Source organism: Protopterus annectens, chromosome 1.part0, assembly GCF_019279795.1.
Source record: "Protopterus annectens isolate FY-2018-M chromosome 1.part0, PAN1.0, whole genome shotgun sequence".
NCBI classification, from domain to species: Eukaryota; Metazoa; Chordata; order Ceratodontiformes; family Protopteridae; genus Protopterus; species Protopterus annectens.
The window spans coordinates 985,312,394-985,338,938 of NC_056725.1; positions in this window are offsets into that span (position 1 = coordinate 985,312,394).

The window sequence follows — 26,545 nt, forward strand, 5'->3', positions numbered from 1 at the left end:
TTTGCAGGATTCAAACCCCTACCTAACTATGTTATGATACTAGAAAGTGACGCATTAACACGGTGTGCTATTTGCTATTTGCTATATTGGCTGGTTTCTCTTCTCCTGCTGTATTTGTAGGATGGTGACATCTTCAGACTTTCCAAAGAGGAATGTACCTCTTTTAGTGTGTTTTCACAGTCTCCCAAAAGGGAACTCCTTTCAAAGACAACTGTATACATATATGCATACACTCACTGTTTGCAGGATTCAAACCCCTCCCTAACTATGCTATGATACTAGAGAGAGACACACTAAAACGGCGCGCTATTTTCTTTACTGGCTGGTTTCCTTTCTCCTGCAGTATTTGTAGGATGGTGACATCATCAGACTTTCCAAAGAGGAATGTACCTCCTTTACTGAGTTTTCCCAGTCTCCAAAAAGGGAACACTTCTCAAAGGAAACTGCACACATACACACACCCCCACTTCGCAGGATTCAAACCCCTACCTAACTATGTTATGATACTGGAAAGAGATGCATTAACACGGCACGCTATTTGCTTTACTGGCTGGATTCCCTTCTCCTTCTATATTTATAGGATGGTGACATCATCAGACTGGACATGGTGATGTGTGTACACTTTGTTTTATGCCATTCCAGGAATGGTCCATGTGGGTCAGCAGGTGTCAACAGCTTGAACATGATTTCAGTATCCTTACCTTGTGTGATCTATCTGTGGACACATTGACATTCCGTAATATGTCAACACATATTTATGCATAGCTTCTTGGTTTTGTGGATACTACATGTGTCTGGGATGTTGATAAAGGGCTATTCAAAGTCTATGTGACACATGTGTAGATATGTTCATTGATGTATGTCCTGGGTGGCTGCCTTGCAAACAGTCTAGCATGTTTGGGAACCATTATCCGCACATGAACATACCACAGTTGGTAGGGTTTAGTGTGTGTCAGCTCCCAATAGCTCTGTTTATGACTGCAACTATGATGGACTCCATGACCTTGCAGATCAGACCTCATAGGCATACTGGACTTGACTTCCCATGGTGTGTTGTGCACCAACACTTGTGGGGAGTGCCATATGTAACTGACACATTCAACGGTTCCACATCCTGTGTAGGGGGTGCGTCTCCACTGACTGTTCAGGTGCATGATCTGTTTGTTCTGTAGTTTGTGCATGACACATATTGGGAATCAATGTATTCCACCTGCTGCCATGCTTTTGGCAGTGAGGGTAGCTGCTCATGCATTCTACATGTGATATCTCCTGGTATGATGATGTGGACTGTTGTCAGTGGGGGGTGGGTATGTACATATGGGCCTGTCTGTCATGATGTCGGCATTGACACTCAGGTACAGTTGGCCCTGACTCAGGACATATATGTGTGTACATTGATATTTATGACATAGCTGAAGGAGGTGTCATGATTCAGTCTGGACTCCTTCTCAGCTCCTCTTTACAAAACACTAACGAACATGAGCACTAATCCTTGTTATACTCTTTTACACACTTAACACCCTACTGATCCTTTGTGATCAGGCTACAGAGTATGTCATGATAATATCATGGCATGTCCAGGGGTTGGTTTTGTGTGTACTCTTCAGTCCAGCTGGTGGATATTGTGATATTGACACAATGTCACATCTGCCTCATGTACACAGACAACCGTCTCCTCCTCCCAACAAACTCAGATATATGTGTGAGATGCACCTATATAGACATACAGGGTGCTGAACTCTCTCAACCCATGACTGGCACAGTCTATCAGGTGGTGAAGGTAACCACACACACCACATATCAGTCTCACATATCCTCTAGCAACAGCACTCAAACCACATTAGCACACATTGACATACTTGGATGCTGTAAATGTACTCTTCCTAAGCAGCAGAGACCTCCAAAGCAGACACACACACACCTGCTATCCCAATACAATACCCACATATCACTAAATTCACAATGTCAGTGTGCCACACAGTCACTGCCCTTCGGGCTAAACAAAACACCTAATACACTTATAATAGGCGACACTTATGTTCAGACACACTGACATACCACTCACCAGCCCTGACAAGGGAATAGTCACTTTGGGCTGTCTGTTGGGTGCCACGATCTGCCACATAACACAGGCAGTCAGGTCAAAGCAAGTACAAGACTGGCACCATCATTGTCCATGCTGGTGTGTGTAACCTCAGATGTTACTCCCTGGACCACATGACATGATACATGGAGATACACTCTGATTATGTAGCTCAGGCCAGTATGACCCTGACCTTGTCTAGCATCTTACACCCACCAATTATGATGTCACAGTATACGGACACACATATCACATTTAACAGTTGGCTAACAAATTTGTTTCATTCATAGGGGATACGGTGTCTGTCAACATATGGTGACATGCTCAACATGCCAAGTAGCTTCACTATGGACAGCTTGCACCTGTCACCCTTGGACTTTGGTATGCTGGCTAAGGCTCTTGCTACCATCAGAGTGCCTTTTTTAAGCAGGGCTCAGAAGACAAACCCACCTCCATAGACATTACAGGTTAAATGAAACTAAGGGTAATGCTGCTCAACAACAGTTGTGTTAACCTCATATTGTGGCCACTCAGGACTCTCCTCAGTATGGAGGAGAGCAATATCTGTGCACTGACAGACACCTGGTTCAGGCTCGCTTATGCACACCAGCACTACCAGGTTATGTTTCATACCATGCTGTCTGACAACAATACTTGGAACAGACAACACAACTAGGGGAAGTATCCATATACATCACAGACACACACACCTCCAGGTTAGTAGCACTGCACAAAGCATCACAGACCATACATATACAACTACCATTGTGCAATACTGCCCTTCAGTTTGTTGCCTGCTACAGAACACAATCCCAAACTCAGGAAACACACTCGGCTTTTGTGGGAACTATGGAGAATATGAAGGTCTCCACAGACACCATTATATTGTGTGACTTCATATACACACTGATTGACTGGGGATACTACTCAGGCCTCGACAACCTCACCCAACAGTCACTACAATTTGTGGACTCATATGGTTTGGCAAAGCAGTCAGTACAGCCACATGGGGGAATACATATTGGACCTGCTCATCACCAACATGGGGACTCTATGTTCCACACCAGTGATATACCCCTCATTGGTAAGGTCAGAACATACATGTATCTCACAGGACATACATATACCCTCCACACACCCATCCTGGGTAATCTTGGTGAACTTCTCATGAGCCTACATCTCACTTCACCGAAGCAAGGTGGTATCCTTCAGAGATCCTGAGACAGTGGCATATACGGCTCACACTGCTGCATCCTTTACATACACATTCTATGGACACCTAGTGGACTGCATGGATTGTGCTATCCCAAATAACAACAAGACCCACTACTACAATGGCAGGGGACCTGTCTGGTAGACCCCAGCCATTAATAAGTTGTACAACATCAGGAGGACACTACTACATGATAGAGCACAATCCCAGACTGGGAAGGCATCTGTGATCTGTACTAGCAGACTGCTACAATCACTCATGGACTTTTCTAAGGGCCGCTTCTACCAGACAATTGCACCTGACACGTAGGACTATCACACGGCCTTCTTCAGTTATGTCAGGAACCTGGGTGGACACTCACTGATATGTTGTGAGTTACTGCATACTGACTAAACCTACCCTTAACCCACTGGCATTGCCTACATCCTGGCAAACAGGTTCAGTGCAGATGTCTCCCACTCATCCCCACTAAGGAGCAACTATCCATCCCAACAGAGTATATCCTCCCTGACATCACACAGTAACAGGTGAGTGCTGCCCTCCCCACAGCATACATCACACTATCAATGTGACCAGATGGTGTCCCAGCCTGCATCATGCACAAACATCATGACAAACGCAACCCTCACATTACATCACTGTTCAATATCGGAGTTACCACAGGATATGTGCCCAAGGAATGGCATACTGGGACAGTGGTCCTGCTTCACAGAGTTGGTGCCACAACGGACCACAGACAATATTGCCCTATAAGCTATGGAGCATATTGTCATAGGACTCCTACACATAGACATCAGGAACCTACAGACACTGTGTCCTACTCATTTCAGCATTGTTGTGGGCAGATCTTGCCTCTTGAACCTGTAGGTATTCTTTAAATGGCTAACAGGTCCATCGACTTAGGGACGGCTATCCACACAGCCTATCTGAACCTTGCAAAACCATTCAACACAATAACCCACTGAGCCATTATGCATAGGCTCACCAGCATCAATTTGGATACATATCTCACACAATGGATTGATACCTAGATCATGGATGGCACCCACATGGTCAGGATTGCAGGTGCCATGTCTGACTATACACCAGTTACACATGGCATCCCACACAGCTTGGTCCTGGGATCTCTCTTGTTCAGTATATATTTGTCTTATGTACAGGCTATCACAGGGGGAATATGGCTGAACATGTTTGCACTTGACTGCAAACTGGGTGCCATGATCAACTCTCCAGCTGCCACATGCATACTCAATCAGGGTCTCACATAGATGGATGACTGGTGCCTGAGCCATGGCCTACAGCTAAATGCCATTAGTTGCATAGTCATCCCCTTTGGGAATAACAACATGCCCACACATTACCACATAGGTAGTACTCCATTACATACGGTAGGCGTTGTTAGGGGTTTGGGGACATCACTTGTTCGTACTGTCACCTTTAACATTCACATTGCCAAGGTGGTTGGACACACCTTCTATGTGTGCCACCTTATCCCATATGGTTTCACATCTAGATCGAGTGAGGTCATTGTGCCCCTATACTCATCACATCCATGCTTGGTTAGAATGCCACATTTGGGGTGTACCTTACCTGAGACCTGCAGCAACTGTACTGGCCATGGACAGTCCTCACCAAGCAGATCTAGGGACTCACACAGATGCCCTGCATAGTTCAGATGCAGTAACTCCAGCTCTACTCAGTCACTTACCACCTACTCAGATATGATGTGTGCCTGTTGTTTACAGCTATACTCAAACCAGAATTACTGGACATGCTCCACCTCAGGATATCCAACTCCCTTGGAGCTACACACTGCAGGGACGTATACCTCAGCACAGAAGTTAATAGGACATTGTGGAGGGACAGATTCTTATCCCAGAGGCTCCACTCACTACAGAATGTAATCCCAGTTTCACATAGGCAGAGCCACCCACTGACCACCTACTGGAAACATCTTGACGACTGTATGGGTGATTGTATATTTACCCCTGGGATATCTTCTGTGTCCCTGCTAGACAGAGGCACACTAGCATAAATGTACATGGGCTATCTTGTGTGACCTACTATTCACACACACAGTGTAGTAATCTGACAGGGTTGTGAATGCCAAACACACTCTGGCTAGGCTTGTACATGCCCTAGGGCAGATAGCCTAATATTGACCTCTGAACCTATGCTAATGTTCAAGATGCACAATGTTTATTGCTGATACTGTTTGCAGGACTTTATCATCTTTGCTTTTCCAGTTTCCATGAAGAACTTCAGTATCTGCAGAACATATTTGATTATGACAGGGTTCCACTATATTATAGATGTGTCTGTTGTCATATAACTGTGTGCACAGGGCAGATTGCTGTATAGTGACAGGTTCCTGGGTTAACACATGCAACTGCCAGATATGTGTGGCCCACTGCTGTACTCAGACATGGCCTAAGTGTGTGAGCATGCCCAGTTCTGACATTACATGTTTTGTTGCCTGACATTTGTCTCATTTATTCAAGTGTGTGAGCATACCCAGTGTGACCCTTCAGTATGTTGCTATCTGAGGTCCACTACATTTGCTGATGTGTGCGAAGATGACCAATATTAACATTTATACTGTGTGTGTTGGAAGTCAGGTTCTGTTCTCACTGCAGGACTCACCTTTGTGTCATAACTCAACAAGGATTATGCTGTGCCTGCAGGGTTTCCATGGAATACTTTGCATAGACTTATCAACATTCCATCATACAGCTTGACCACTGCAATACTGTCATGGTTTAGTGGATCAGTACTTTGGCTATAGTGCACAGTATCCTGGGTTCGAGGCCCATCATTGCTTTATATTTTCATACTGAGCAGACCACACTGCTTAAGGGCCTGTTAAGCAAATATGAGCATGTTGGCTTTTGTTCAGCTATGCCCTACTTAGACCAGGCTTGTCCGACATTGCTCAATATTCACCAACATTGCTGGACGTTGCCCAATATTACTGAACATTGACCACAGTTGTGCTAGTTGGTATGTGTGATTTTGTTTGCATATACTACATGGTGGTAATTGCTGTTTAGCACTGCTTTATATTGCTTAACACATGGCATTCATGCCTTAGGTGGTGCTGCAGGGCTGCCTATGTCGGATGCACATACTGCACTCCCTGCACATGTTTGGAAGCAGGTAGTGTCAACTTAGGCATCCCTTTTACTTTATGTGCGAGTCGGAGAGGGGTATCATTTCTAGAGTTCCTACTGAGCCATTGTATGTGTTATGCATTGCCTCTTTGCCAAGGTCAAAGCATAGTGGGCACACCTCCTTCTGCCTACTGGGGCAGGCTCAGGTTGTTCCTCCTCCGAGTCATGCTTTGCCTGTGATGGCCTTGGCAATGGTGGGGGGCTATTTGGCCCAGGCCTATGCTGGTCCTGCTGCAGCTGTTTTCGCAGGATCATATTATGTAGCATAGCACATACCATGACAATTTGGGTACATGTAGTTGGTGAGTACTGCAAGGCTCCAACAGATGTGTCTAGGCACCAGAACCATGACTTGAGCAGCCCAAACACATGCTCTATTACATTACGTGTTTGTGCGTGTGCCTCATTATAGCATTCCTGTTCAGGTGTGTGTGCGCTTCTGATGGGTGTCATCAGCCACGGCTCCAGTGCATAGCCAGCATCCCCCACTAGGTGACCATGTGGGATGTCCCCATTGGCAAATGTCCGGTACAGCTGTGTCAGATGCCAGATATGGGAATCATGGTAGCTTCCAGGGTAGCCTGCACACACATTCAGTATTATGCCCTGGGCATCACCACATGACCTGGCAGTTGATGGAGGGGGAAGCCCTTGCGGTTGAAGTAGACCCTACCCTGCTCGCCGGCTGGTGCTTTGATGCATATGTGCATGCAGTCTATTGCACCCACTACCTCAGGGAATTCTGCTATTTGCTGGAAGAGATGCATATTGCTGGCCAATACCTCACGGGAATTGGGGAAATATATATGATCACCGACATGTGCTGACATGGCATCTAGGAACTGTTGTAGTACCCTGGATGCTGATGCCTGTGATATCCCCATCATATCGCCAGTTGGTCTCTGGAAGGTACCTGTTGCTAATATTCTTAGGCCAACACATACCTTGATTTCCACTGGGATGGGTTCCCGTCTGTTGGTTCTTTGTGTGAGGCATGGCCTGCACAGCTCAACAATTTGCTGCAGGAGGTCTCTGTCCACTCTATAGCACTCCACTATCTCCAGCTCATGTAGCCCCTGGTAGGTTACCCTGGGCCTGTACACTATTCTCGGTCTCCTCACTGCGGGTTGTCCAGCAGCATTTCCATTGTCACCACCCTCAGCATGTTGCATATGTCGCCTTATAACAGCAGTGGCAACCCCTAACATTTCTTTGTCTCAGTAAAGCTTTTTCAGTTTTCACTTCTATTAGCTTACTGCAGTGTCTCTTGTGAGAAACATAATGGACTGTTGTTTGCAGAGTTTTAAGTGCTAGGCTGGGCTGGGCTAGTGTACTGCCTGTGTAATTGCCTGATTCTGATTGTTTTTACCTGCTAGCTCTGCTAGTACTCCCTGGTAGCTTCCTACTATTTGTTGTGCTTCCTTTTTCCTTTCTGTTTCCTCAGGGGGGAGCGCCGCGCACACAAGTGCAAACACGTGCACAGCAGCTAATACGCGCGCACACATGCTTACATGGACTAAAACCTGCTTATTCAGGTTAAAACGCGCGCACACCAGTGCAAACACGCTTACAACTCTTTAAACAGCCTTATACATGCTTACTCCGGCTTAAACGCGTGCACTCACGCTTACACGCATGCACTCTGTCTTAGTCAGGTTTACAGGCACGCACACGTGCGCATGCATGCTCAGCAAGAAAATTTTGGTGTTATCCATGGTATACACCTTCCATTTCTTGGCTTTCCCTAGCCTACCTGTTGACACACCTCTTTCCATGATGTCTAAATGACAGCAGACACATGCCACTCTGCTCCAATGAGCTTCACTTCTTTCATACATACCCCCCTCGTGATGTCACCTATCTTCTACTCTGTTACTCCCCATATCCTACTCCTACACTCCACTGACTGTGCTCATTTGCTATGTAAACTAGCGATTCACTATCCTAACACTCATTTACATAGGATTGCCTACTAATGCTTGGTTACATGTCTTAGACTGAGCTTCCCCCCTTAGCAACCTCTACTCGGTGTCCATCTTGTCTTCAGCCTGCCATTCCCTTGCATTGTACATTACCACTTTCAATAAAATCCACATTTGTGGGTTTTAATTTGTAGTATTCTGTTTTTTAGAGTGCAGCCCATTTGCGCAGCACTGCGCTATGCTTAAACATCGGAAATCGGCGAAAAAAAAATATTTTTATTTTAATTTTGCATCAGGGAACATTTCCAATGGCCATATATTTGGCCATTGGCATGCTTCCTGCACTGGATGCAACCTTTATTTGGAGTGGTCACGGCTCCGTTTTGCTGTTTGCAGAACGGTACTCAGTTGTCAACTGAGTACATTTCTGCAAATAACACTGCTCTTACTCGGACAGGTTCGGGTTTCCTGAATCGCAAATCTACCTCATTTGCATGCCTTTCACCTGCAATTGAGGTGATTTGCATGTCCCAACCCTGTCCATGTAAGAGCCGTTTTAGGAGCGCTCTTACACGCCCCTACAGGCTGTTCCTGGATCGCTCGTCAGACATGATGGCTGCATGGAGTCTTACTCTACTCTTAGACTCCATGCAAGCCATCATGAATCCAGCCCAAGGTGTCAAGTGACCAGAAAGAAAAGAAAGTTAGTAAGAGATTTGAGAGAAGAAAATGTGAATTAAGAGTGAGGGGAGAAAAACTTATCCAGAGGTGAAGATAGGAAGAGAGCTGTTTGTTGCTTAGGTGTTCTTTAAAAAGGAGTTTAAATTTGGAGGTAGTGGGGGTATTAAGTGTATGTTGGGGGATGCAGTTCCATATTTTTGCAATTTAATTTGCGAATAAGGAGTCACCAAAAAGTTTCTAGATTTACTAACTTTTAAAAGTAGTTTGTTGGTTGACCAGATGGTGCGGGTGGTATTATAAGGTTGAACCAGATTCTTTAGAGCTGGGCGGGCTTCAGGTTGGTCTATGATGTTGTGAGCAATTTTAGTTGGTTAAGTGATAGTAGGTTTGGTAGCTTGAGCCAGTGCAGCTATTTCAGGGCTGTGCAATGATGTGTTCTATTCTGGAGGCCGGCAGCAAAACAGGCTATTTTATGGTAACATATCTCTAGTTTAGACAGTTCAGATTTTCTAAGATTAGTTAAGATGAAGGAAGCATGTAGTAGTGTGGACAAAAGGTGTGTTCTTGCTATGGCTAGTCTAGTGGAAGGTTTGAGGAATGTTCTAGACCTATACAGACAGCCAAGCTTAATATGCACCTTTTTATGGTATCGGTTATGTGCTTGTCATATTTTAAGGAGCTGTCTATTGTGACACCTAGTAACTTTGTACTATCTACTGGTTCAATTGTTGTGCCGTTGGAGGAGAGGATATTTAATGAAGTAGTGGGTTCTGTGGATCTGTTATTAGGGAATATCATTAGTTTTGTCTTGTTAGGATTTAGTATGAATTGATTTTCTTTTAGTTTACTCCTCTATGTCTGTGAAGGCTTTCTGGGTTTTACATAGGAGTGTGGGGAGAGAGGAGGATGTGCAGATGACAGTGGAATCATCTGCATACTGCACTATAGCAGCCACAGAAATACCTCACTAAAAGAATCACAGGCCTAAAGCAGATGCCATATGCTGACCGTCTAAAAAAAACTCCAGCTATACTCTGTGGCATATCGTCTACTCAGAGGTGATCTCTGCTTAACATACAAGGCCATGTCAAACCCTGAGCTGTTGGACATGCTCCACTTAAAGAAATCCCAATCCCTCAGAGCCACACGCTCCAGGGATCTAAACCTTGTCATCGCAATGAACAAAACATGCTGGAGGGATAGGCTCCTGACCCAGAGACTCCCCATACTCTGGAATAGACTGCCCATACATGTCAAGCAGAATGCCTCATTAGCCCTCTTCAAAAGGAACCTTGATGATTGGATGGGAGATAGGAAATTCACCCCGGGGATCATGTCAGTCGCCCTGCTAGACAGGGGTCCAGAGAAGTAAATATTGTGGGAAGAAATATCAAGGGAATTGTTATGGCTAGGCTTGCATAGGCCCTAGGGCCGATAGCCCAGTACCAACCAATGAACCTATGTGTGGACGCAGAACTAAGTTTGTTTGTAAAGATGGAAAAGAGTAAAAGCCCAAGATTAGAGCCTTGTGGGAATCCTACAGTAACAGGTAGTAGGGTAGAGATTTCATCTTTCCACTTGACAGCTTGTTGTTGGTTGGAAAGTTATCTGTGAAACCAAGTGATAGATGATAGTGAGAAATGAATGGATGATAATTCTTCTTGAAGTATTTTTTGATGGGAGACGATGTCATATGCTTTTGACATATCCAAGAAAATGGGAGAGAGAAGGTTGTTACTATTTTTGTGGTGGTTGATGGAATCTGTGAAACTTAATAGGGAAGTTGCGGTCCTGTGTTTTGGTCTAAAATCATGCTGGAAGTTGGAGAGGAGATTGTTTTGTAGTAGATAAGCATGTTGTTGAGAATATATGCATTTTTCTAGTATTTTGCTAAGGGGGAGAGTATGGCAATGGGTCTATAGTTGGATAATTATGTGGATAGGCCACCTTTATGAAAAGGAATGATATGGGAGATTTTCCATAGTACTGGTACATATTGTTCAGTAATGGAGCGATTAATAAGCAAAGAGACAGGGTATGAGATGGAATCAGCTGCCAATGTAAGAAATTAGTTTGGGAGTTGGTCTACAGCAAGAGTAGTGGGTTTTAGTTTGAAGAAGGAGGTTTTTTGATGTAAGTGGGCTGGATGGGCTGAAATGAGAAGGTGGCAGGGTAATGGATAGGGGTTGTGTGGATGGTTAGAGGAGTATAGTTACTATTGTTTACTAAAGCCTGAATGGAGTTAATAAAATGTGAGTTAAATTGGGCTGCTATGCTTATGCTGGATTTTGGATGGTTGGGAAAGGGGTCGTGGTTTGTCCAGGATTTAAGAGTTGTTTTATGGAGTGCCAGAATTTCTGAGGGTTATTTTTATGTTTTTGTTGGATCAGGGTGTAATAGAACTTATTGTCAGAGCAAATTTGTTCTTTTAGTTAGGTTTTGCAGTTGGCGGTAGTTGCGGATGGAAACTAGGGTTTTTGCTGGTTGATAGTTTACCCATGCTCATTCTCTTTGTTTCACTATGTTTGTGGTGTCCTTAGTTAGCCTTTGGGTTAGAATGGATTTTCAATGCACTTTTCTAATAGGGACTAGTGAGCTTAGGATGCTTAAAAATTAGTTGTTGAAGTATTCAACAGCCTCATCGAGGGGAAGGTGTCTTAAGGGGGACCAGTTGTGATGGTGTAAGAGGTAATTCAAAGTTTCTATGGAAAAGTGTTTTTTTAGTATGGATATGCTTATAGATAGTGGTTTTGGCTGAGTGTGTTTTTTGCCTAATTAAGAAGGAGAATGATGACTAAGGGAGTCTGGGAGGCAGCCAAACTGTGAACATTGGTTTGGGCGATTGGAGAGAATCCAGTCTAGCATGGACTGTTTATTATTGTGTTTATCAGTTCTTGTAGGTGTAGAGGTAAGTTGGGTGAAACCTAATAAGTTGATATCATTTATTGGATTGGTGGAGGTACATGTAACATACCTCTCAACTGTACAGATTTTCACATAATGTCCAGATTTTTGCCTTATATCTTTGGTCCATTTTTCATAAAGGTGTGGTTTTCTGGAAAATTTGTGGAAAATCATTAAAGACTGAATTTGGAAAATAATGAAAGATATTTGAGTTTCAGACTCCATGCCCTTCAGAAAATTCATGCCAATGCAAAACCTGTTATTCTATAAATGTTCTAAGCTTGTAAGAGCAATATTTAAAAATTGTCCCTATTTTGGGGGCTTTGCTTCACTTTTATTTGTAGCTTTGTCCAGATTTCTTACTCTAATAGGTTGAGTTGTATGCATGTAGACCAGTCAAAGTTAAAGTCATCTAGGATTAATATTTCTTGATTGTATGTAGTAGAAGCCCTGCTAAGCAGATTTTCAATTGTAAGGTTGTTGTTTCCAGGGGGAGGTAAACAGGTATGATGATTATGGTCTTGTTTTTGTTGAGCTGAAGCTGTGAGACTAAGATTTCAGAGTCAGAGGCTAGGAGTGGGGAAGCATCTAGAAGCTGCAGGGTAAGGCTGCAGTTATATATGATCGCTAAGCCACCACCTCACTTATGTATTCTGTCAACTCTATGAATATTATAACCTTGGGGCAAGAATTCATTGTCTTTTTTGTCTTCCTTTAGCCAAGTTTCAGTAAGTATTGCTATATCTATGAAAGATATGGATGCAGGGGTCTACCCAGATGATGCTGTATATGCACAAACTATTTATTTTAAGGTCTTTAAAATGTGCCATTATTGAGTTGTATTCATTGATTATAACATTAATGCAATGTACAATGATGATAATCACCACCAGTTCTGTTTCTGTTACCATTTGAACAGTGATTCAGTGGGCGTGTTGTCTTTTATGTAAGTACTTCAATGTGTGGGGAGTTCTCACTTGTGCCTGTGCTTATATGCTTAACAGCACATATATGTATATATATGGTTTACTATCAAAATTTAGATTGCCAATTATGTGAAGCTGGGAAGGTTGAAAGGCTGCTTTCAAGTTCTTCCGCAGTGGTGCAGCGGTAGCATTGTTGCCTCACAGCAAGAGGTTCTCCCGTTCGATTCTCGGCTGGAGTGCAGGGAGTGCCTTCTGTGTGGAGTCTGCACGTCTTCCCTGCGGTTGGGTGGGCATTTGAAAGACATACATAAATGGGAGTGCCTTCATTGAAGGTTGAATGTTGAGCTGACACCTCGGCATTCGTCAAAATCTACTGCCAATCATTAGCGGACCGGAGTTCCGCTGTGGTGACCCCTAACCAGGAAAAGCCGAAATACAACAACAGATTCTGAAAATATTCAAATCCACATTAGTGAATAGTAGTGTGCATTTGCTAATGTGGAATCAACATTCTGATAACAGATCATACTACAGTGATGATCGTGAAATGTACACTTTTCTCACAGTAGTGCGATCTCGGAGTTGGAATATATATTATGCAGGGGATGTGGGAGGGCTGTGGGGATTTTGACACTGGAACCTGCAGTGTTCAAATGTCGATTACATGTTACCATTTCCAAAATTTTGGTAATTTGTTATTATTAGTTTTGGCAAACTGGTTCAATCAAAAAGTAGAAAATTATTTTCATTTTCCACATATGTATAGCAAATATATATATATATATATATATATATATATATATATATATATATATATATATATATATATATATATATATATATATAAAAACACAAAAGTATCGCACAGCCAACTGGATGGACTACTGAAAACATAAAATCAGTTTGCTTTTAAGTTTTCAGTAGCCCATGCAGTTGGCTGTGCAATACTTTTGTGTTTTTATTATTTTGTAGGTGTTTTATTGTGTCGCTACACCTTACTTTTGTGTGTGTGTGTGTGTGTGTGTGTGTGTGTGTGTGTGTGTGTGTGTGTGTGTGTGTGTGTGTGTGTATATATTTATATATATGCATATATATCTATGCAAATGAGTTTAGACTCTTGTTTTAAAAGTGTGAGGAGTTTTGAGAGACATGTGCAGTATACATTCTTGCCAGTGGCATTGTATAACACTGCTTAGTGTTTTTTTTTTAATGATGGAAATAGCGTGTATTGTCATCTACTCCACTGAGGTAAACTCTGTTGTCAGAGGTCTTTAGCTTGCTATAAACTAGATAGAGTCATTGAAACCTCCCAAGATACAAACACCCTTCAAGAAGGCTTGACACTGACTAATAATTGATTCCATAGTCATGGTCCAAAATTCAATGCCAAGTTGTGCATTACAGTTTCTATTGGAAAGACAACACCTACAGAAATTATAACATTAATAATACACTACTGAACATAGTCTGAATGGTCAGGGATTTGGGAACACATGTAGACTCTGACTTGGCCTTTGTCAATCATGTATCTAGTGTAATAAGGAAGCTTATTTTTACACAGTTGTGCAGCTTATAAGCAAAGATATGGCATCTAGGTCCAAGGATGACATTTTTCCCTTGTACTTGGCCCTCATTAGACCAAACATAGAATTTAATGCTCCCTTTGATATGTACCTGACCAGGAATATGCAACAACAGGAGCATCGACAGAGATACCTCACAAAAAGAATACATGATGTAGGCAACATTACCTACGCAGATCACCTCAAAGCCTTTTCCTTATACTTGGTCTCCTACAGGTTGCTGAAAGTCGATCTGTGTTTGGCCTACAAAGCATTCTCTGATCCAGCATTAATGGACATGTTGCTCATCCACAAAACAAACTGCATCACCAGATACAGTGACCTAATAAGGCATGCTGGAGGCACAAGTATATGTCTCCAGGACTACCCCTTCAGTGAAGCAGGCTTCCCATCCTCCTGAAGCTGAATTCATCCCTGCACTTATTTAACTGCAATTTGGATCAGTGGTTGGGGAATTGTAAATTTACCCCGGTATGACACCTGTGTCTCTTCTAGGAAGAAAGAGAGGTAAGTTGTAAACTCTCAAATAGCCAAGCCCAAGTTATATTTATTTATGTATAAGTTATTGCCCACATGGAGAATTAAACTTCTTAGAGAACAAGCCTATAGGCTCTGAAAGAGTCAACATAAGAATATCATCCATTCCCAGCCTTGTTACAAACCATCTGTGAGAGAAAAAAAACTTTTACAGGCTAGGGCTTACTTTATGGAACCATCTCCCAGATGAAGTAAGAAAGGTGTATACTTGATAAACCTTTAAAAATTCTGACAGAACAACCACACAAAGTAGATATGACTGTGTGCTTTTGTTATGATGTTACAAGTAGACAAGTATATTAGCAAATTTCAGTTTGTTGGCTGCATATGTATTTGACTTGCTCATTTATATTGTTTACATTGTACATCATTTTATATATTTTCACTTTGTTGTACGATTACTGTCTTATCTTCTGCTTTCAGTAAATTCTGCTTATGTTTAGTGAATTTCCGTACTTCCTTGTAAATACTGATTTGGCTTCTTCATGCCATATATTTTGCTCATATTTATCTATCCATATGTATACACATACACAAACACACACACACACACACACACACACACACACACACACACACACACACACACACACACACACACACACACACACACACACACACACACACACACATAAATATATATATATTTATAGGTTCCCTATTACGAGAGTGAAAGTCCGTTTAAGTGAATCCGTAAACGTCGACACATTTTGCGTGAACCGCCATTACAGCAAATGTCCAAAACCGCAAATTTGGAAATGTTGAATTACCATGGTTGGCTCCATAAGGTAAGTGTGCGATAGTTACGGACCTCAGGGTTAGGGTGCAGGTTAAGGTAAGTGCATAGATAGTTAATGTATGTAAGATTTAGTGTAGGGTTAGGAGTAGGGTTTTGGTAAATGTATGTATGTAGATTATTTATTTTGTTTGTGATTATTTTTGTAGGGGAAGTGTGCAGTAGTTAAGGACCTTAGGGTTAGGGAGGGGTTAAGGATTATGCATAGATAGGTGTGTATGTGGGGTTTAGTGTAGGGTTAGAAGTAGGGTTTTGGTGCTTTACTTTAGAGTTAGAAGTAGGGTTTGGTTATTGTTTGTATGTGGTTTATTTATTTTGTTTGGGTAGGTAGTATGTAGCGGGTGGTGGGGTTGGCCATCTATGACAGTTTGGGATTTAAAATTTTGCGGTTTAGTGCATTCGGTATTCTCGTGGTTCACACAATTCGTGTTGGTGTTTTGGTATTCGCTCAAAAGGGGTTTTGCTCTGGTAATATAGACCCATATTTATATATATAAAATGTATTTATATTTAGTTTTCTTTCTTTATAATGTATATACTTACTCACTGAACCTGGGTCGTGGATGAAAAGTGTCAACTGACCATCTCACTTACTTGGTAAATGAATGGCCAAGCAACACACTAACAAACAAATACTTTTTTGTACTGTACTCTACCAAGACATTGAAAAATCTTTTTAATGTAACCACAGAAATGTCCCACCTGTAAAGTCCTCCTTCCCTGTGTAACTGAATTATTGTGCAGATCACTGCACATTCAATGTCATAACCATTATGCTGTAACACTGTTTTACAGTGTTCTACTGGCCTGCAATCAAAATGGATCCATTGGAATCAGTCCATTAAAATAAATATAATTTTTTTAGAAGCATAAATTCAGAAGGCCACAAAGAAATTGTTTTTGGGAGCAATGAAATATGTTCTAACCATATAATCATGAAATGGTACTGAATTTTTAAAAGATATTCAACAGATACTTTTTATGTTGATGAAAAAGTAGCATTTCCACTTTACTTTTCACAAAAAAAAAATCTTTTTTGGTTGCTATTTTCAGTAGCAGTGGTGCGTCAGTAGTGTTGTTGCCTCACAACAAGAGGATCTCTGATTCAATATTTGGCTGGGGTGCCTTCTGTGTGGAATCTGCATGTCCTCCCTAAATTCATGTGGGTTTCCTTTGGCTGCTCCGGTTTCCTCCCACATCACAAAGACATGTGTCTAGAGCTTTTCTCCTCGGGCCTCAGCTGAAAATTGGCTTCATTCCAAGTCAGACTTTCCCGGTAAACAAATGTTAAATAAGTAAATAAATAAAATGTTGTAGGATGGTGTATATTAGAGAAATAGTCATCTTGGTAATTGAAACAATTATGCTCTCTAGGAGTTGCCAAATGTGAATTACATAACAAATGTCTTACTGACTCAGGAAGTTCATAATGCTTAGAAATTAATTCTACAAAAAAGAAAATCAACAGGACAGTCAAAGATCTAAAAAGGCACAATAATTCAAATAAAGATCCAGATAAAAAATACTTCACAATATCCTTATGTATGTGTGTGTGTGTGTGTGTGTGTGTGTGTGTGTGTGTGTGTGTGTGTGTGTGCGTGTGTTTCTGTGTGTCTGTGTATCAACATACCCGAAAGATAGATAAAAGGAAAATAATTTCCCAAGATTGACCCCACAAAGTGTATGCTTCAAGACAGAACCTTGAAGCTTGCAAAACTCAACTGTTTTGCATGTTGCAAGCCTCTGTATCCCCATTATGTAGGAAGCTGCACCCCCACACCACCTTCTACTTATATACACAAACTCCAACATTACAAATACTAGGAAAAGGGCACATTTCCCAATCATTGTATTACTGCAGTCTAACTCCAGTGTCAATTATCCTCCATGTCAACCAATAAAAATTAGCAGGAAAGATGTCATCTAAATCTCAGTTCCATCAAAGCCACTTGAATAAAGAAGGATCACATGAATTGCTTGTGTAAAATTAGAGTCCAAGACTCCCTTACCGGCCTTCATGTATGAGTTTTGCATCTCTGGCTTATGTGTTGTCTGCCCCCAGACTTCGGTCTGTCTGAATTTCCAATTCTGTCAATGATTCAGTATCTTTCTCTATGAATCTCAAGTCACTTTCTATGTCTGTCTGTCTGTCCTAGACAATGTCCCTCACCCTAGACTTCTTACTGCTTCCGGACAAATTTTAACCAGAAAGGATGTGTGGCTTCCAACACTTGTGGCAGATTAATGGGCTTGTCATATCCTAACACCCCAATATTGCAGATCCGTGACCCCATCCTGGTCTCTAGGTGGTACTATCTCATGTTCCTTCTCAGCTCAGACATAGAGGGATGAGCAACATTAACTAGCCAAATCCCCTGACCTGGTCTATAACCTTAGTGACAGAGGCCTAACCTTCTTTTAACTATTAGTCTGGCTGTGACAATTTCTGTCAAACTGTGCCATTTAGGAATAAGCATATATATCTACTTTGTCACTAAATGCCATCCCTAATCTTTGGATTGACCTACTTTATATTAGTTTTAACAAGTTAGTCACTTTTCTTAGTAGGCACAGAACATCAGTTTCATTTCGATTATTAATTCTTTCCTTCATAAAAATGGGTGAGTCAAATATCAGACCTTTTCTCTTGGTGGCATGAAAACTCCCTTTTTATGGACATGCTGCTTCCAAAGATATGCTTCAGTTTTTGTATTTGGCTACCAGATTTTCGTTATGGTTAACTCTAGTTCATATAGATTTTTACTTTTTCTTTCTTGCGGCATATTAAAAATGCTTTCTTCCTTTTGGTGCTTCAGTTTCATTTCCTAGATTTACTGATTGTGTGCATTTAAACAGTTAATGCATCTCTACAAGTCTCCCTGTGTAGCCATTTTGAGCTTCTCACTGATTAGTACAAATTAGTTGCTTTCATTTATCCTTTCAGTGATCTCTTTTGTACAGTACTTGACATTGTTTTCATTGTTTTGATGCTGTACCTTTAGTAAGTCATTCTCAGCTTAGATATTCTGACCCACACTTTTAGGTCAAGTAGGCACTGTTATTCATTTGTAGCACATGTAAAATTGTTTCCTTTCCATGCTGTAACGTAATTTCATCTTAGGTTTGAAGCTGACTTTTTTTTGCTTCTCAAGTTCCAGCATTTGATCAGTTTGCTCCTTTTTGTTTTTGGATGTGATGTCACTCAGCTTATGATTTTTCAGTTTCACTGTTCTTGTTTGAACAGAAATTTCAGAGACATTTTGAAAAATGTAGCATTTTCTATGTTTTATTTTGCCATTTATTTAGCTCATCAATTGTAGCCAGCCCCATAAAACTCTTGTTCATTCTACTCTAATAAAAAATAGAAATGTTTCATCATTACCATTAATTCTCAGTTTTTGATATTATACCCCACCCAGACTGTTTTGTCATTTCCACATTTTGAGCTAATAACTTGTTTTATTACAGAAAGCCAGTGCAACAATTTTCTGTAGTAATTCCCCAACACACAAAGAATCAGGCATGAATGACAATTTCAAACACAATGCTGGACTTCAAAGAAGACGTTGCAAATAGAATGGCAATAAAAAATGTTTATTAGAACATACACGTTCGTAAAAACAAAAATTAAAACCTTTCATCTGTATATAACATTGACTTCTTCAGAATAAAAACTTAAAATCCTGCAGCAGTTTTAAATTAGCCTCGTAACAAGTCCTGTGACCAAAAACTACCCAATACAATTGTTATATTCATTGACCAATTAAAAAAAAACACCGCAAGAATCAAGAACCAATAGAATAATGATATATTCATGGAAAATCATCTTTTGGAATTTTCTGTAGAAACCTTATTTTTAAATATGGACTTTACACTGCCACACACTTTTTCTATTGCTGTGTATGGCAGTTACTGATTCACTCCTTGGGATTCAGCAAGCAGCCATGCAGGAATAAGTTATTCCTGCACAGCAAGGACTGTTTTATTTATTTTATTTTATTTATTTAACATTTGTTGACCGGGAAAGTCCGACTAGGTTCCACAGATCCTGTTTTCAATGGAGGCCCGGGGAGAAATGCTCCAGAAGCATGTCTTTAGAATGTTTCTGTTTCTGTACAGCACAGCAGCATGCCTTGCATATTTATGAAGGCACACTGCCTGTGCTGTTAAATGGACATAGAGCTGTGTACGAGTGCAGGGGTGTGTGTCTGAGAGCAAAGCTCTCACAGTACACATGCCAGTGCCCTCCAGGATTGCCTTTCAGCAATTAAAATGAGTGAGAATGCTCATAACACCCCCAACACGTCAGGAAAACAAAAGTGGCAAAGGCAAAAGGAACAAATGTCCCACCACATGAAGCAGAAAGCTGATAACTGTACAGGGTTTAGCATTAGCAGAGATATTCTGAAGGGTATAGCTAAAATAACACAACAACACTTTTTTTTTTATAAATGTGATAACGTTTAAGCGTAGCTGTGCAGGTGTGCCCGTTGCTTAGCTACGCTTAGTCCAACTTAAAGGGCACAAGAAGTTAAATCGCAAGAGACATCCAATATAAGCAGTATTGCAATAGTGTAGTGGATAGAGCATATGCTTTGTGAGCAGCCACTCCCGGTTCGATATCCACTGTAACCACTTTACATTTTAAATGTGACAGCAGTGCATAAACAATTTTTTTGTATTACCTACTAAATAACATATATTTGTTAACCGGAGTATTGCATTAGGTCCAGATGTGAGGTGTCAGTTTAATAAAGTTGTGAAATCCCCATATAAACACAAGTGCCCCATACAGTATAGTCACACATGAATAAATGTAATGAAAGCACACTGGGGATGTCAGGGACAGTAAACAAATTTATAATATGTAATGAATGATAAATCAATGTCATACAGCAGATAGTCTATAAAATGAAAAATAAGCAATGCTAAGCATTGCACAGCTCTGCTTACCAGGTGTAAGCATTGTGTAAATATGACTGCTAAGCAATGTGTAGCCAAGCTAAATGGATTTGCCCATTGGTAAGCAGAGATGAAGCTGCCCCTTTAAGCAATGTCAACCTTAGCTAAGCAGGTTTGCCCGTAGCTTAGCTTAGCTCAGCATATTCAAAACCATCTAATCATGGCAAAGGGTGGGAAATCGGCTATGTTTAAACCCCACAGCTGGGAATACAGCTTATAACTGGTTGCAGCTTCCCACTGTAGGCAGAATGGCTGGAGTCGGAGAGGGCATATGCTTCCGTGTGCAGTGCTGGGGCATCCAGGAGTCCAAGTTCATGGTAGGACTCCTGGTAAAAAAACATGATGAGAGACTGCTGCAGGGCCAGTACCAGGGCTCCCAATATAAAGTGGAAGCCTGAGACTGTCTTGTCCATGACCTCACCAGTGCCACTGGTATCCCTCAGACTAGTGATCAGGTCAGGCACCACTATGCCGACTTGAAACAGAGGAAGAGGGAGCTCTTGGACCAGTGGATCCAAGAATCAAGGCAGAGGGATGATGTCTCGGCAGTGTGTAAGTACTTATACCAGTAACTGTTTAATAATGTCCAGCCTGTGTATATGATGCTGGTCTATGTTATATGTTCGAACACTTAATTGTTCGAACCACTAATGATCGACCATTAGTGATCGAACAATTAAATGTTCAAACATATAAAAAATTAATATTTACAAAAAAAAAAAAAGAAAAGGTAAAGGATGTAAGCAGGGCAGCCCCTGCACATCCCCTGCTACTTAAATATACCAACTCCGAGATCGCACTTCAGTGTTCTACAGTGCGGAAATGGAAAATTTCCCATTTCCTACACTGTAGTGCGTTCTTGGAGTTGGTATATTTAAGTAGTGGGGGGTGTGGGGGGTGCAGAGGGGCTTGCACCCCCACTTACACTAAATTTTTTAAAATATTCGAAAATTTAAATGTTCGATCACTAAAGGTCGATCTTTAGTGATTCGAACATTTAAGCTTCCAATTATTTAACATAGACCTTATGATGGATAGGTATGGCTAAATGTTTCTCTATTTCCCTTACAGCTGCAGCTGAGCCGGCTGTGAATCAGGAAGCCCATGTGAGTAGGCTGCAAAGGCTGTGTTGCGAGGCTGGTGAGTAACAATCCTGCTTGTAGTAGTCATACCAAATAAATATAAAAGTAGGATAAAGTCAGCTACAAGTATAAAAACTGTTTTGTGTATGGGTTGTACTGAATAAACCAGACAATATGACAGTAATAGTCCCATATAGGTCATATTTAAATAAAAATGTAACTGCCTGGCAATAAAGCTCTAAATCCTGGACTGGTTGTGTTTACTCTGTTATCATATGGCATTTTTAGTGTTTCATTCTCTGAGCAGTAATGTTGTATTAACAACTGTTACCCACACTGTGCTACATAATAAAAATGTCTAGGAATGTCTTATAAGACTGTTGTAATTACAAGGTCAGATTGTACAACAAAGAGAGACTTAGAAAGAAAACACTGAAGATATAGACAGCAATATACAAATAGCACACTCTACTGTGACTTAAATTGTTGTATTTTTAGCAGACACAGCCATGGTTTGAATCCTGGGAGTGGTAGTAAGCTGTATGCATAATCATACCTCTCAGCTGTCAGATTTGTTCAGAATGTCCAGATAATTGGCTCATATTTTTTGTCTGTTACCCCGTTCCCCTGGCATATCAGTGGGATGATCTCAGAATTTTAGTCAGGAAATAATGATATACATCTGATTTTCAGATCTCAAAACCTTCAGAAAATGTATATGAAAACAAAACTGTCACTCTAGCAACTCTCCAAAAGTTTATGAGAGCAATATTCAAAATATGTCCCTATTTTTATCCCCATGTTGTCAAGCTATGACCAGAGTGTGTGCATTAACAGATTGAGAGGTATGTGTATAATATTAACTTGGAATCTGGGAATATGTGTTGAAATAGTCAGATAGTTTTAACAAACATTCCCTCCACAGGTCTGTCAGTTAAGAAAACTGTGCCTGCCAATAAAGATTGAAATCCTGGACTGGGAGTGTTTACTCTGGTATTGTATGGCTAACATGTAGCATTCAGTACTATCTGATATCAGAATAGTACTGTTGTGTCAACCATTGTTTCTCACACTGTGCTACATAAAAATATGTCTAGGAATGTCTGTATGAGACTGTTGTAATTACAAGGTCAGATTGTACAACCACAAGAGACTTAGACAGAAAACACTGAAGAGACATACAGCAATATTCAAACAGCACACTCTGCTGACACTTATATTATGGTATTTTTATCAGACACAGCCAGGGTTTGAATCCTGGGAGTGGTAGTAAGCTGCATGCATAATTGTACCTCTCAACTGTACACATCCTTTCAGAATGTCCAGATAATTGGCTCATATTTTCTGCCTGTTCCCCTGTCCCCATGGCAAATCAGTGGGATGATCTCAGATTTGTAGTCAGCATATAATGACATACATTTGATTTTCAGAACTCAAAACCTTCAGAAAATGTATATGAAAATAAATCCTGTCAGTCTATCAGCCCTCCAAGTTTATGAGGGCAATATTGAAAATATGTCCCTAGTTGTACCCCCATGTTGTCAAGCTTTGACCAGAGTGTGTGCAATAAGAGATTGAGACGTATGTGCATAATATTAACTCAGAATCTGGGAATATGTGTTAACAAACATTCCCTCAACAGGTATACCAGGTAAGAGATGTAGAATTTAGCTATAAGACAGTCGAAGTATACACTTGTTTATAAACATACCATAGCTGCTGCATGCTATTGAGTGCCATATGTCATGCATGTTGATAGTTGGGTAATGAGAGGTCTGTGTAATATATTTGTGCCACCTCACCTGTAAGTGTGTGTGTGTGTGTGTGTGTGTGTGTGTGTGTGTGTGTGTGTGTGTGTGTGTGTGTGTGTGTGTGTGTGTGTGTGTGTGTGTGTGTGTAGAGGTAAGCAATGACATACAGGCCTTAAAGTACATTTTCTGTTTTCCCCTCACAGGTGGTGAGGTGGGTCAGGGTCCCTTCTGCATACGAACTGATGTTAGTGTCCATACAGACTCTGACAATTATGATAGGTATGGTGAGGCACAGGTGGGGTTGTCAGGGGCGGAAGCTGTGCTATCGGTTGACATCCCACTGTTATCCACACCATCCCCACACACAGTCACATTGCCTATACATACCTCATCATCAGTGGCCATAGATGAGGGACAGTTGGTGGGTGGTGGCATGGGACAGGACAGTGTGGTGACTATGGCAATTGTGTCTGTACACAGCAGCCATAGCCAGATGACTGGAGAGGTACCACACAGGCAGATGTACAGGGGTGCTCGTAGGAGGGCTGCTGGCCATCATGCCCCTGGCAGAAGTGCCACAGCAGGTGTCACCAGACACATACTTCTGGCCATCATGGAGGCACAGGCATGTATAGAACGTTATAACAGACAGGGTCTGAGGCTGCAGAGGGCTACTGATTCTGCTGTTCTTGACAACATCCGTGATCTCTCAGGTGCCCACCGTTATTTTGCAGAGGTACTGGATAGATGGTTGGGTGAGATGGTGGGAATCCTTGACCATGCAATGTCTGTGTTAGAGCATATGTTCGGGGTAGGCCGACAGCCATGTGGACATAGGTCAGCAACACCAACAGGTGGATGTCTATGTGGTTGTGCAACAAGTCAGAGCTGCTCCCGTAGTGGCAGTACCAGCACCAGTACTGCAGGGGGGGCTGCTGTAAACACCACAACACAGCAGGCCACATGCACGTGGCCCTGGCTATTCCCAACAGGGACCTGGATCCAGCGGACATTTGTCATCATCGGGGAGAGTACTTTATCTGGCCTTGTACAAGGTAGCGCCTATGGAACCCCTGGCAGGCACAGTTGTCATGTCCGTGACCAGAGATGGTGAACTGCACACCCTGTCATGTTTGGTCTGCAGCTGTTCAACAAACCCCTGTATAGGGCAACCACATGGCCAGACTATGTGCATACATACACACACACACACACACACACACACACACACACACACACACACACACACACACACACATCACCAACACAGCTAGGGCACCTCCATACCTACACACACCACATCTGCACAGCCCAATTAATAACAAAACCCCCTAACACACACACACATGATGTCAACCAAACAGCTCAGCCTAGGTCTCTGGCAAACCCACAACACACCCTGTGCATATGATGATACGTGTGCCACATCCCTATAATCCATACCATCGATGCAGGGACAGGATAATATGGTTCTGATGCACAGGGTGAATGTACTAAGGTGAGCAATGTAATGCTATGTAACATATTTTCAGGAGGAAAGTTGAATACTTACATGTCAGGATGTTTAGCTGTCCAGCCATAATGCATTATAGCTGTTATTAACACTGACTGATAGTGGTCTCCATAATGTATTTGGTTTGTGTTGTAGGTGTCTATGTGTCACCAGGATGTTGGTCTGCTTTTGTTTCCTACAAGGGGTATGGCACTGTGGTGACACAGTGACTGCGTCATATCCTGGGAACAGCTGAACACAAGTAGCAGGTCTGTATAACAGTTACTGCATGTCCCACATGGCTGATAGGTCTGAGGGGTGTATACAGGTGAGTGCATGGTGGCTGATGTTTGCAGCCCTTCTACAGTGGACAATGGTAAGTGTACTGGGTGGTACACACCACATGTTTGTGTATAATACACACACACACACACACACACACACACACACACACACACACACACACACACACACACACACACACACACACACACAGTCTTTGGTGTTGATGCATACACAGAAAATACTGTATACATGGATGTGCTTAATTTTGCAGTGAACCCATTTTAGCCTATGTAGTTCCACCAAGACAAAATAGGCAAAACATCACATCAGTAAATAATCAGTCTGCTACTTTAATGTCATTGAAAATGGTACTGGCAGGGTATATGTCCCCTTCCCCAATGTAGTGCAATCCCGGTGGAGAGATGCACACAACAGTAACCTCAGTGAGGGTGGCTGTGTACACAACATCGACAACCAGCTATATATACCAACTCCAGTATCACTGTACAGATATAAAGTGGGGAAGAAGGCATTTACACATCTACTAGTTTTGATGGAATGAATTTCCACGACATGATTCCTTTGAAATGTTAGCATTTTCCAGTCAGTTTTCAGACAGATGACCTCTTGAGACATGTATTTTCTGCAAACTGAAGTAGATCTCTTCAAATACACACACACTTACTTGGCAACACTGAGAGTAGAACCCCTACCTAGGTACTTATTGCTACTAATGTGTTTGGCCTTAATTGCACACATGCCTCCCAATTGTCCTGAATTACTCAGATTTTACCGAGTTTTGGGGTCCAAAAATGGGGCACCCCATTCGTTTCCGATTTTTTTCTTTTTTTTTTTTTTTTTTTTCACGCTTTTGCTGATGTCATCACACACTCAATGACGTCAGCTCTGTCAGGGCTACCAGCCTGTTGGAATTGAGCTCACACATGTAGGCTCAAATCAAATGCTTTTGCAAGTGGGAAAGGCTTGTTTGTGTCACTCACGCCTGGATTATAGTAGCTCCCGCCTGCTTTTCTCGTTCGTTCTTGGGTTTATTTATATTCTCTCTTGCTCAGAAGCTCCTGGCTCAGCCTGCAATGGATATATTTATTCTCACTCGCTCATTGGATTTATAAACTCCTGGGGAGTCTTGGCTCAGCT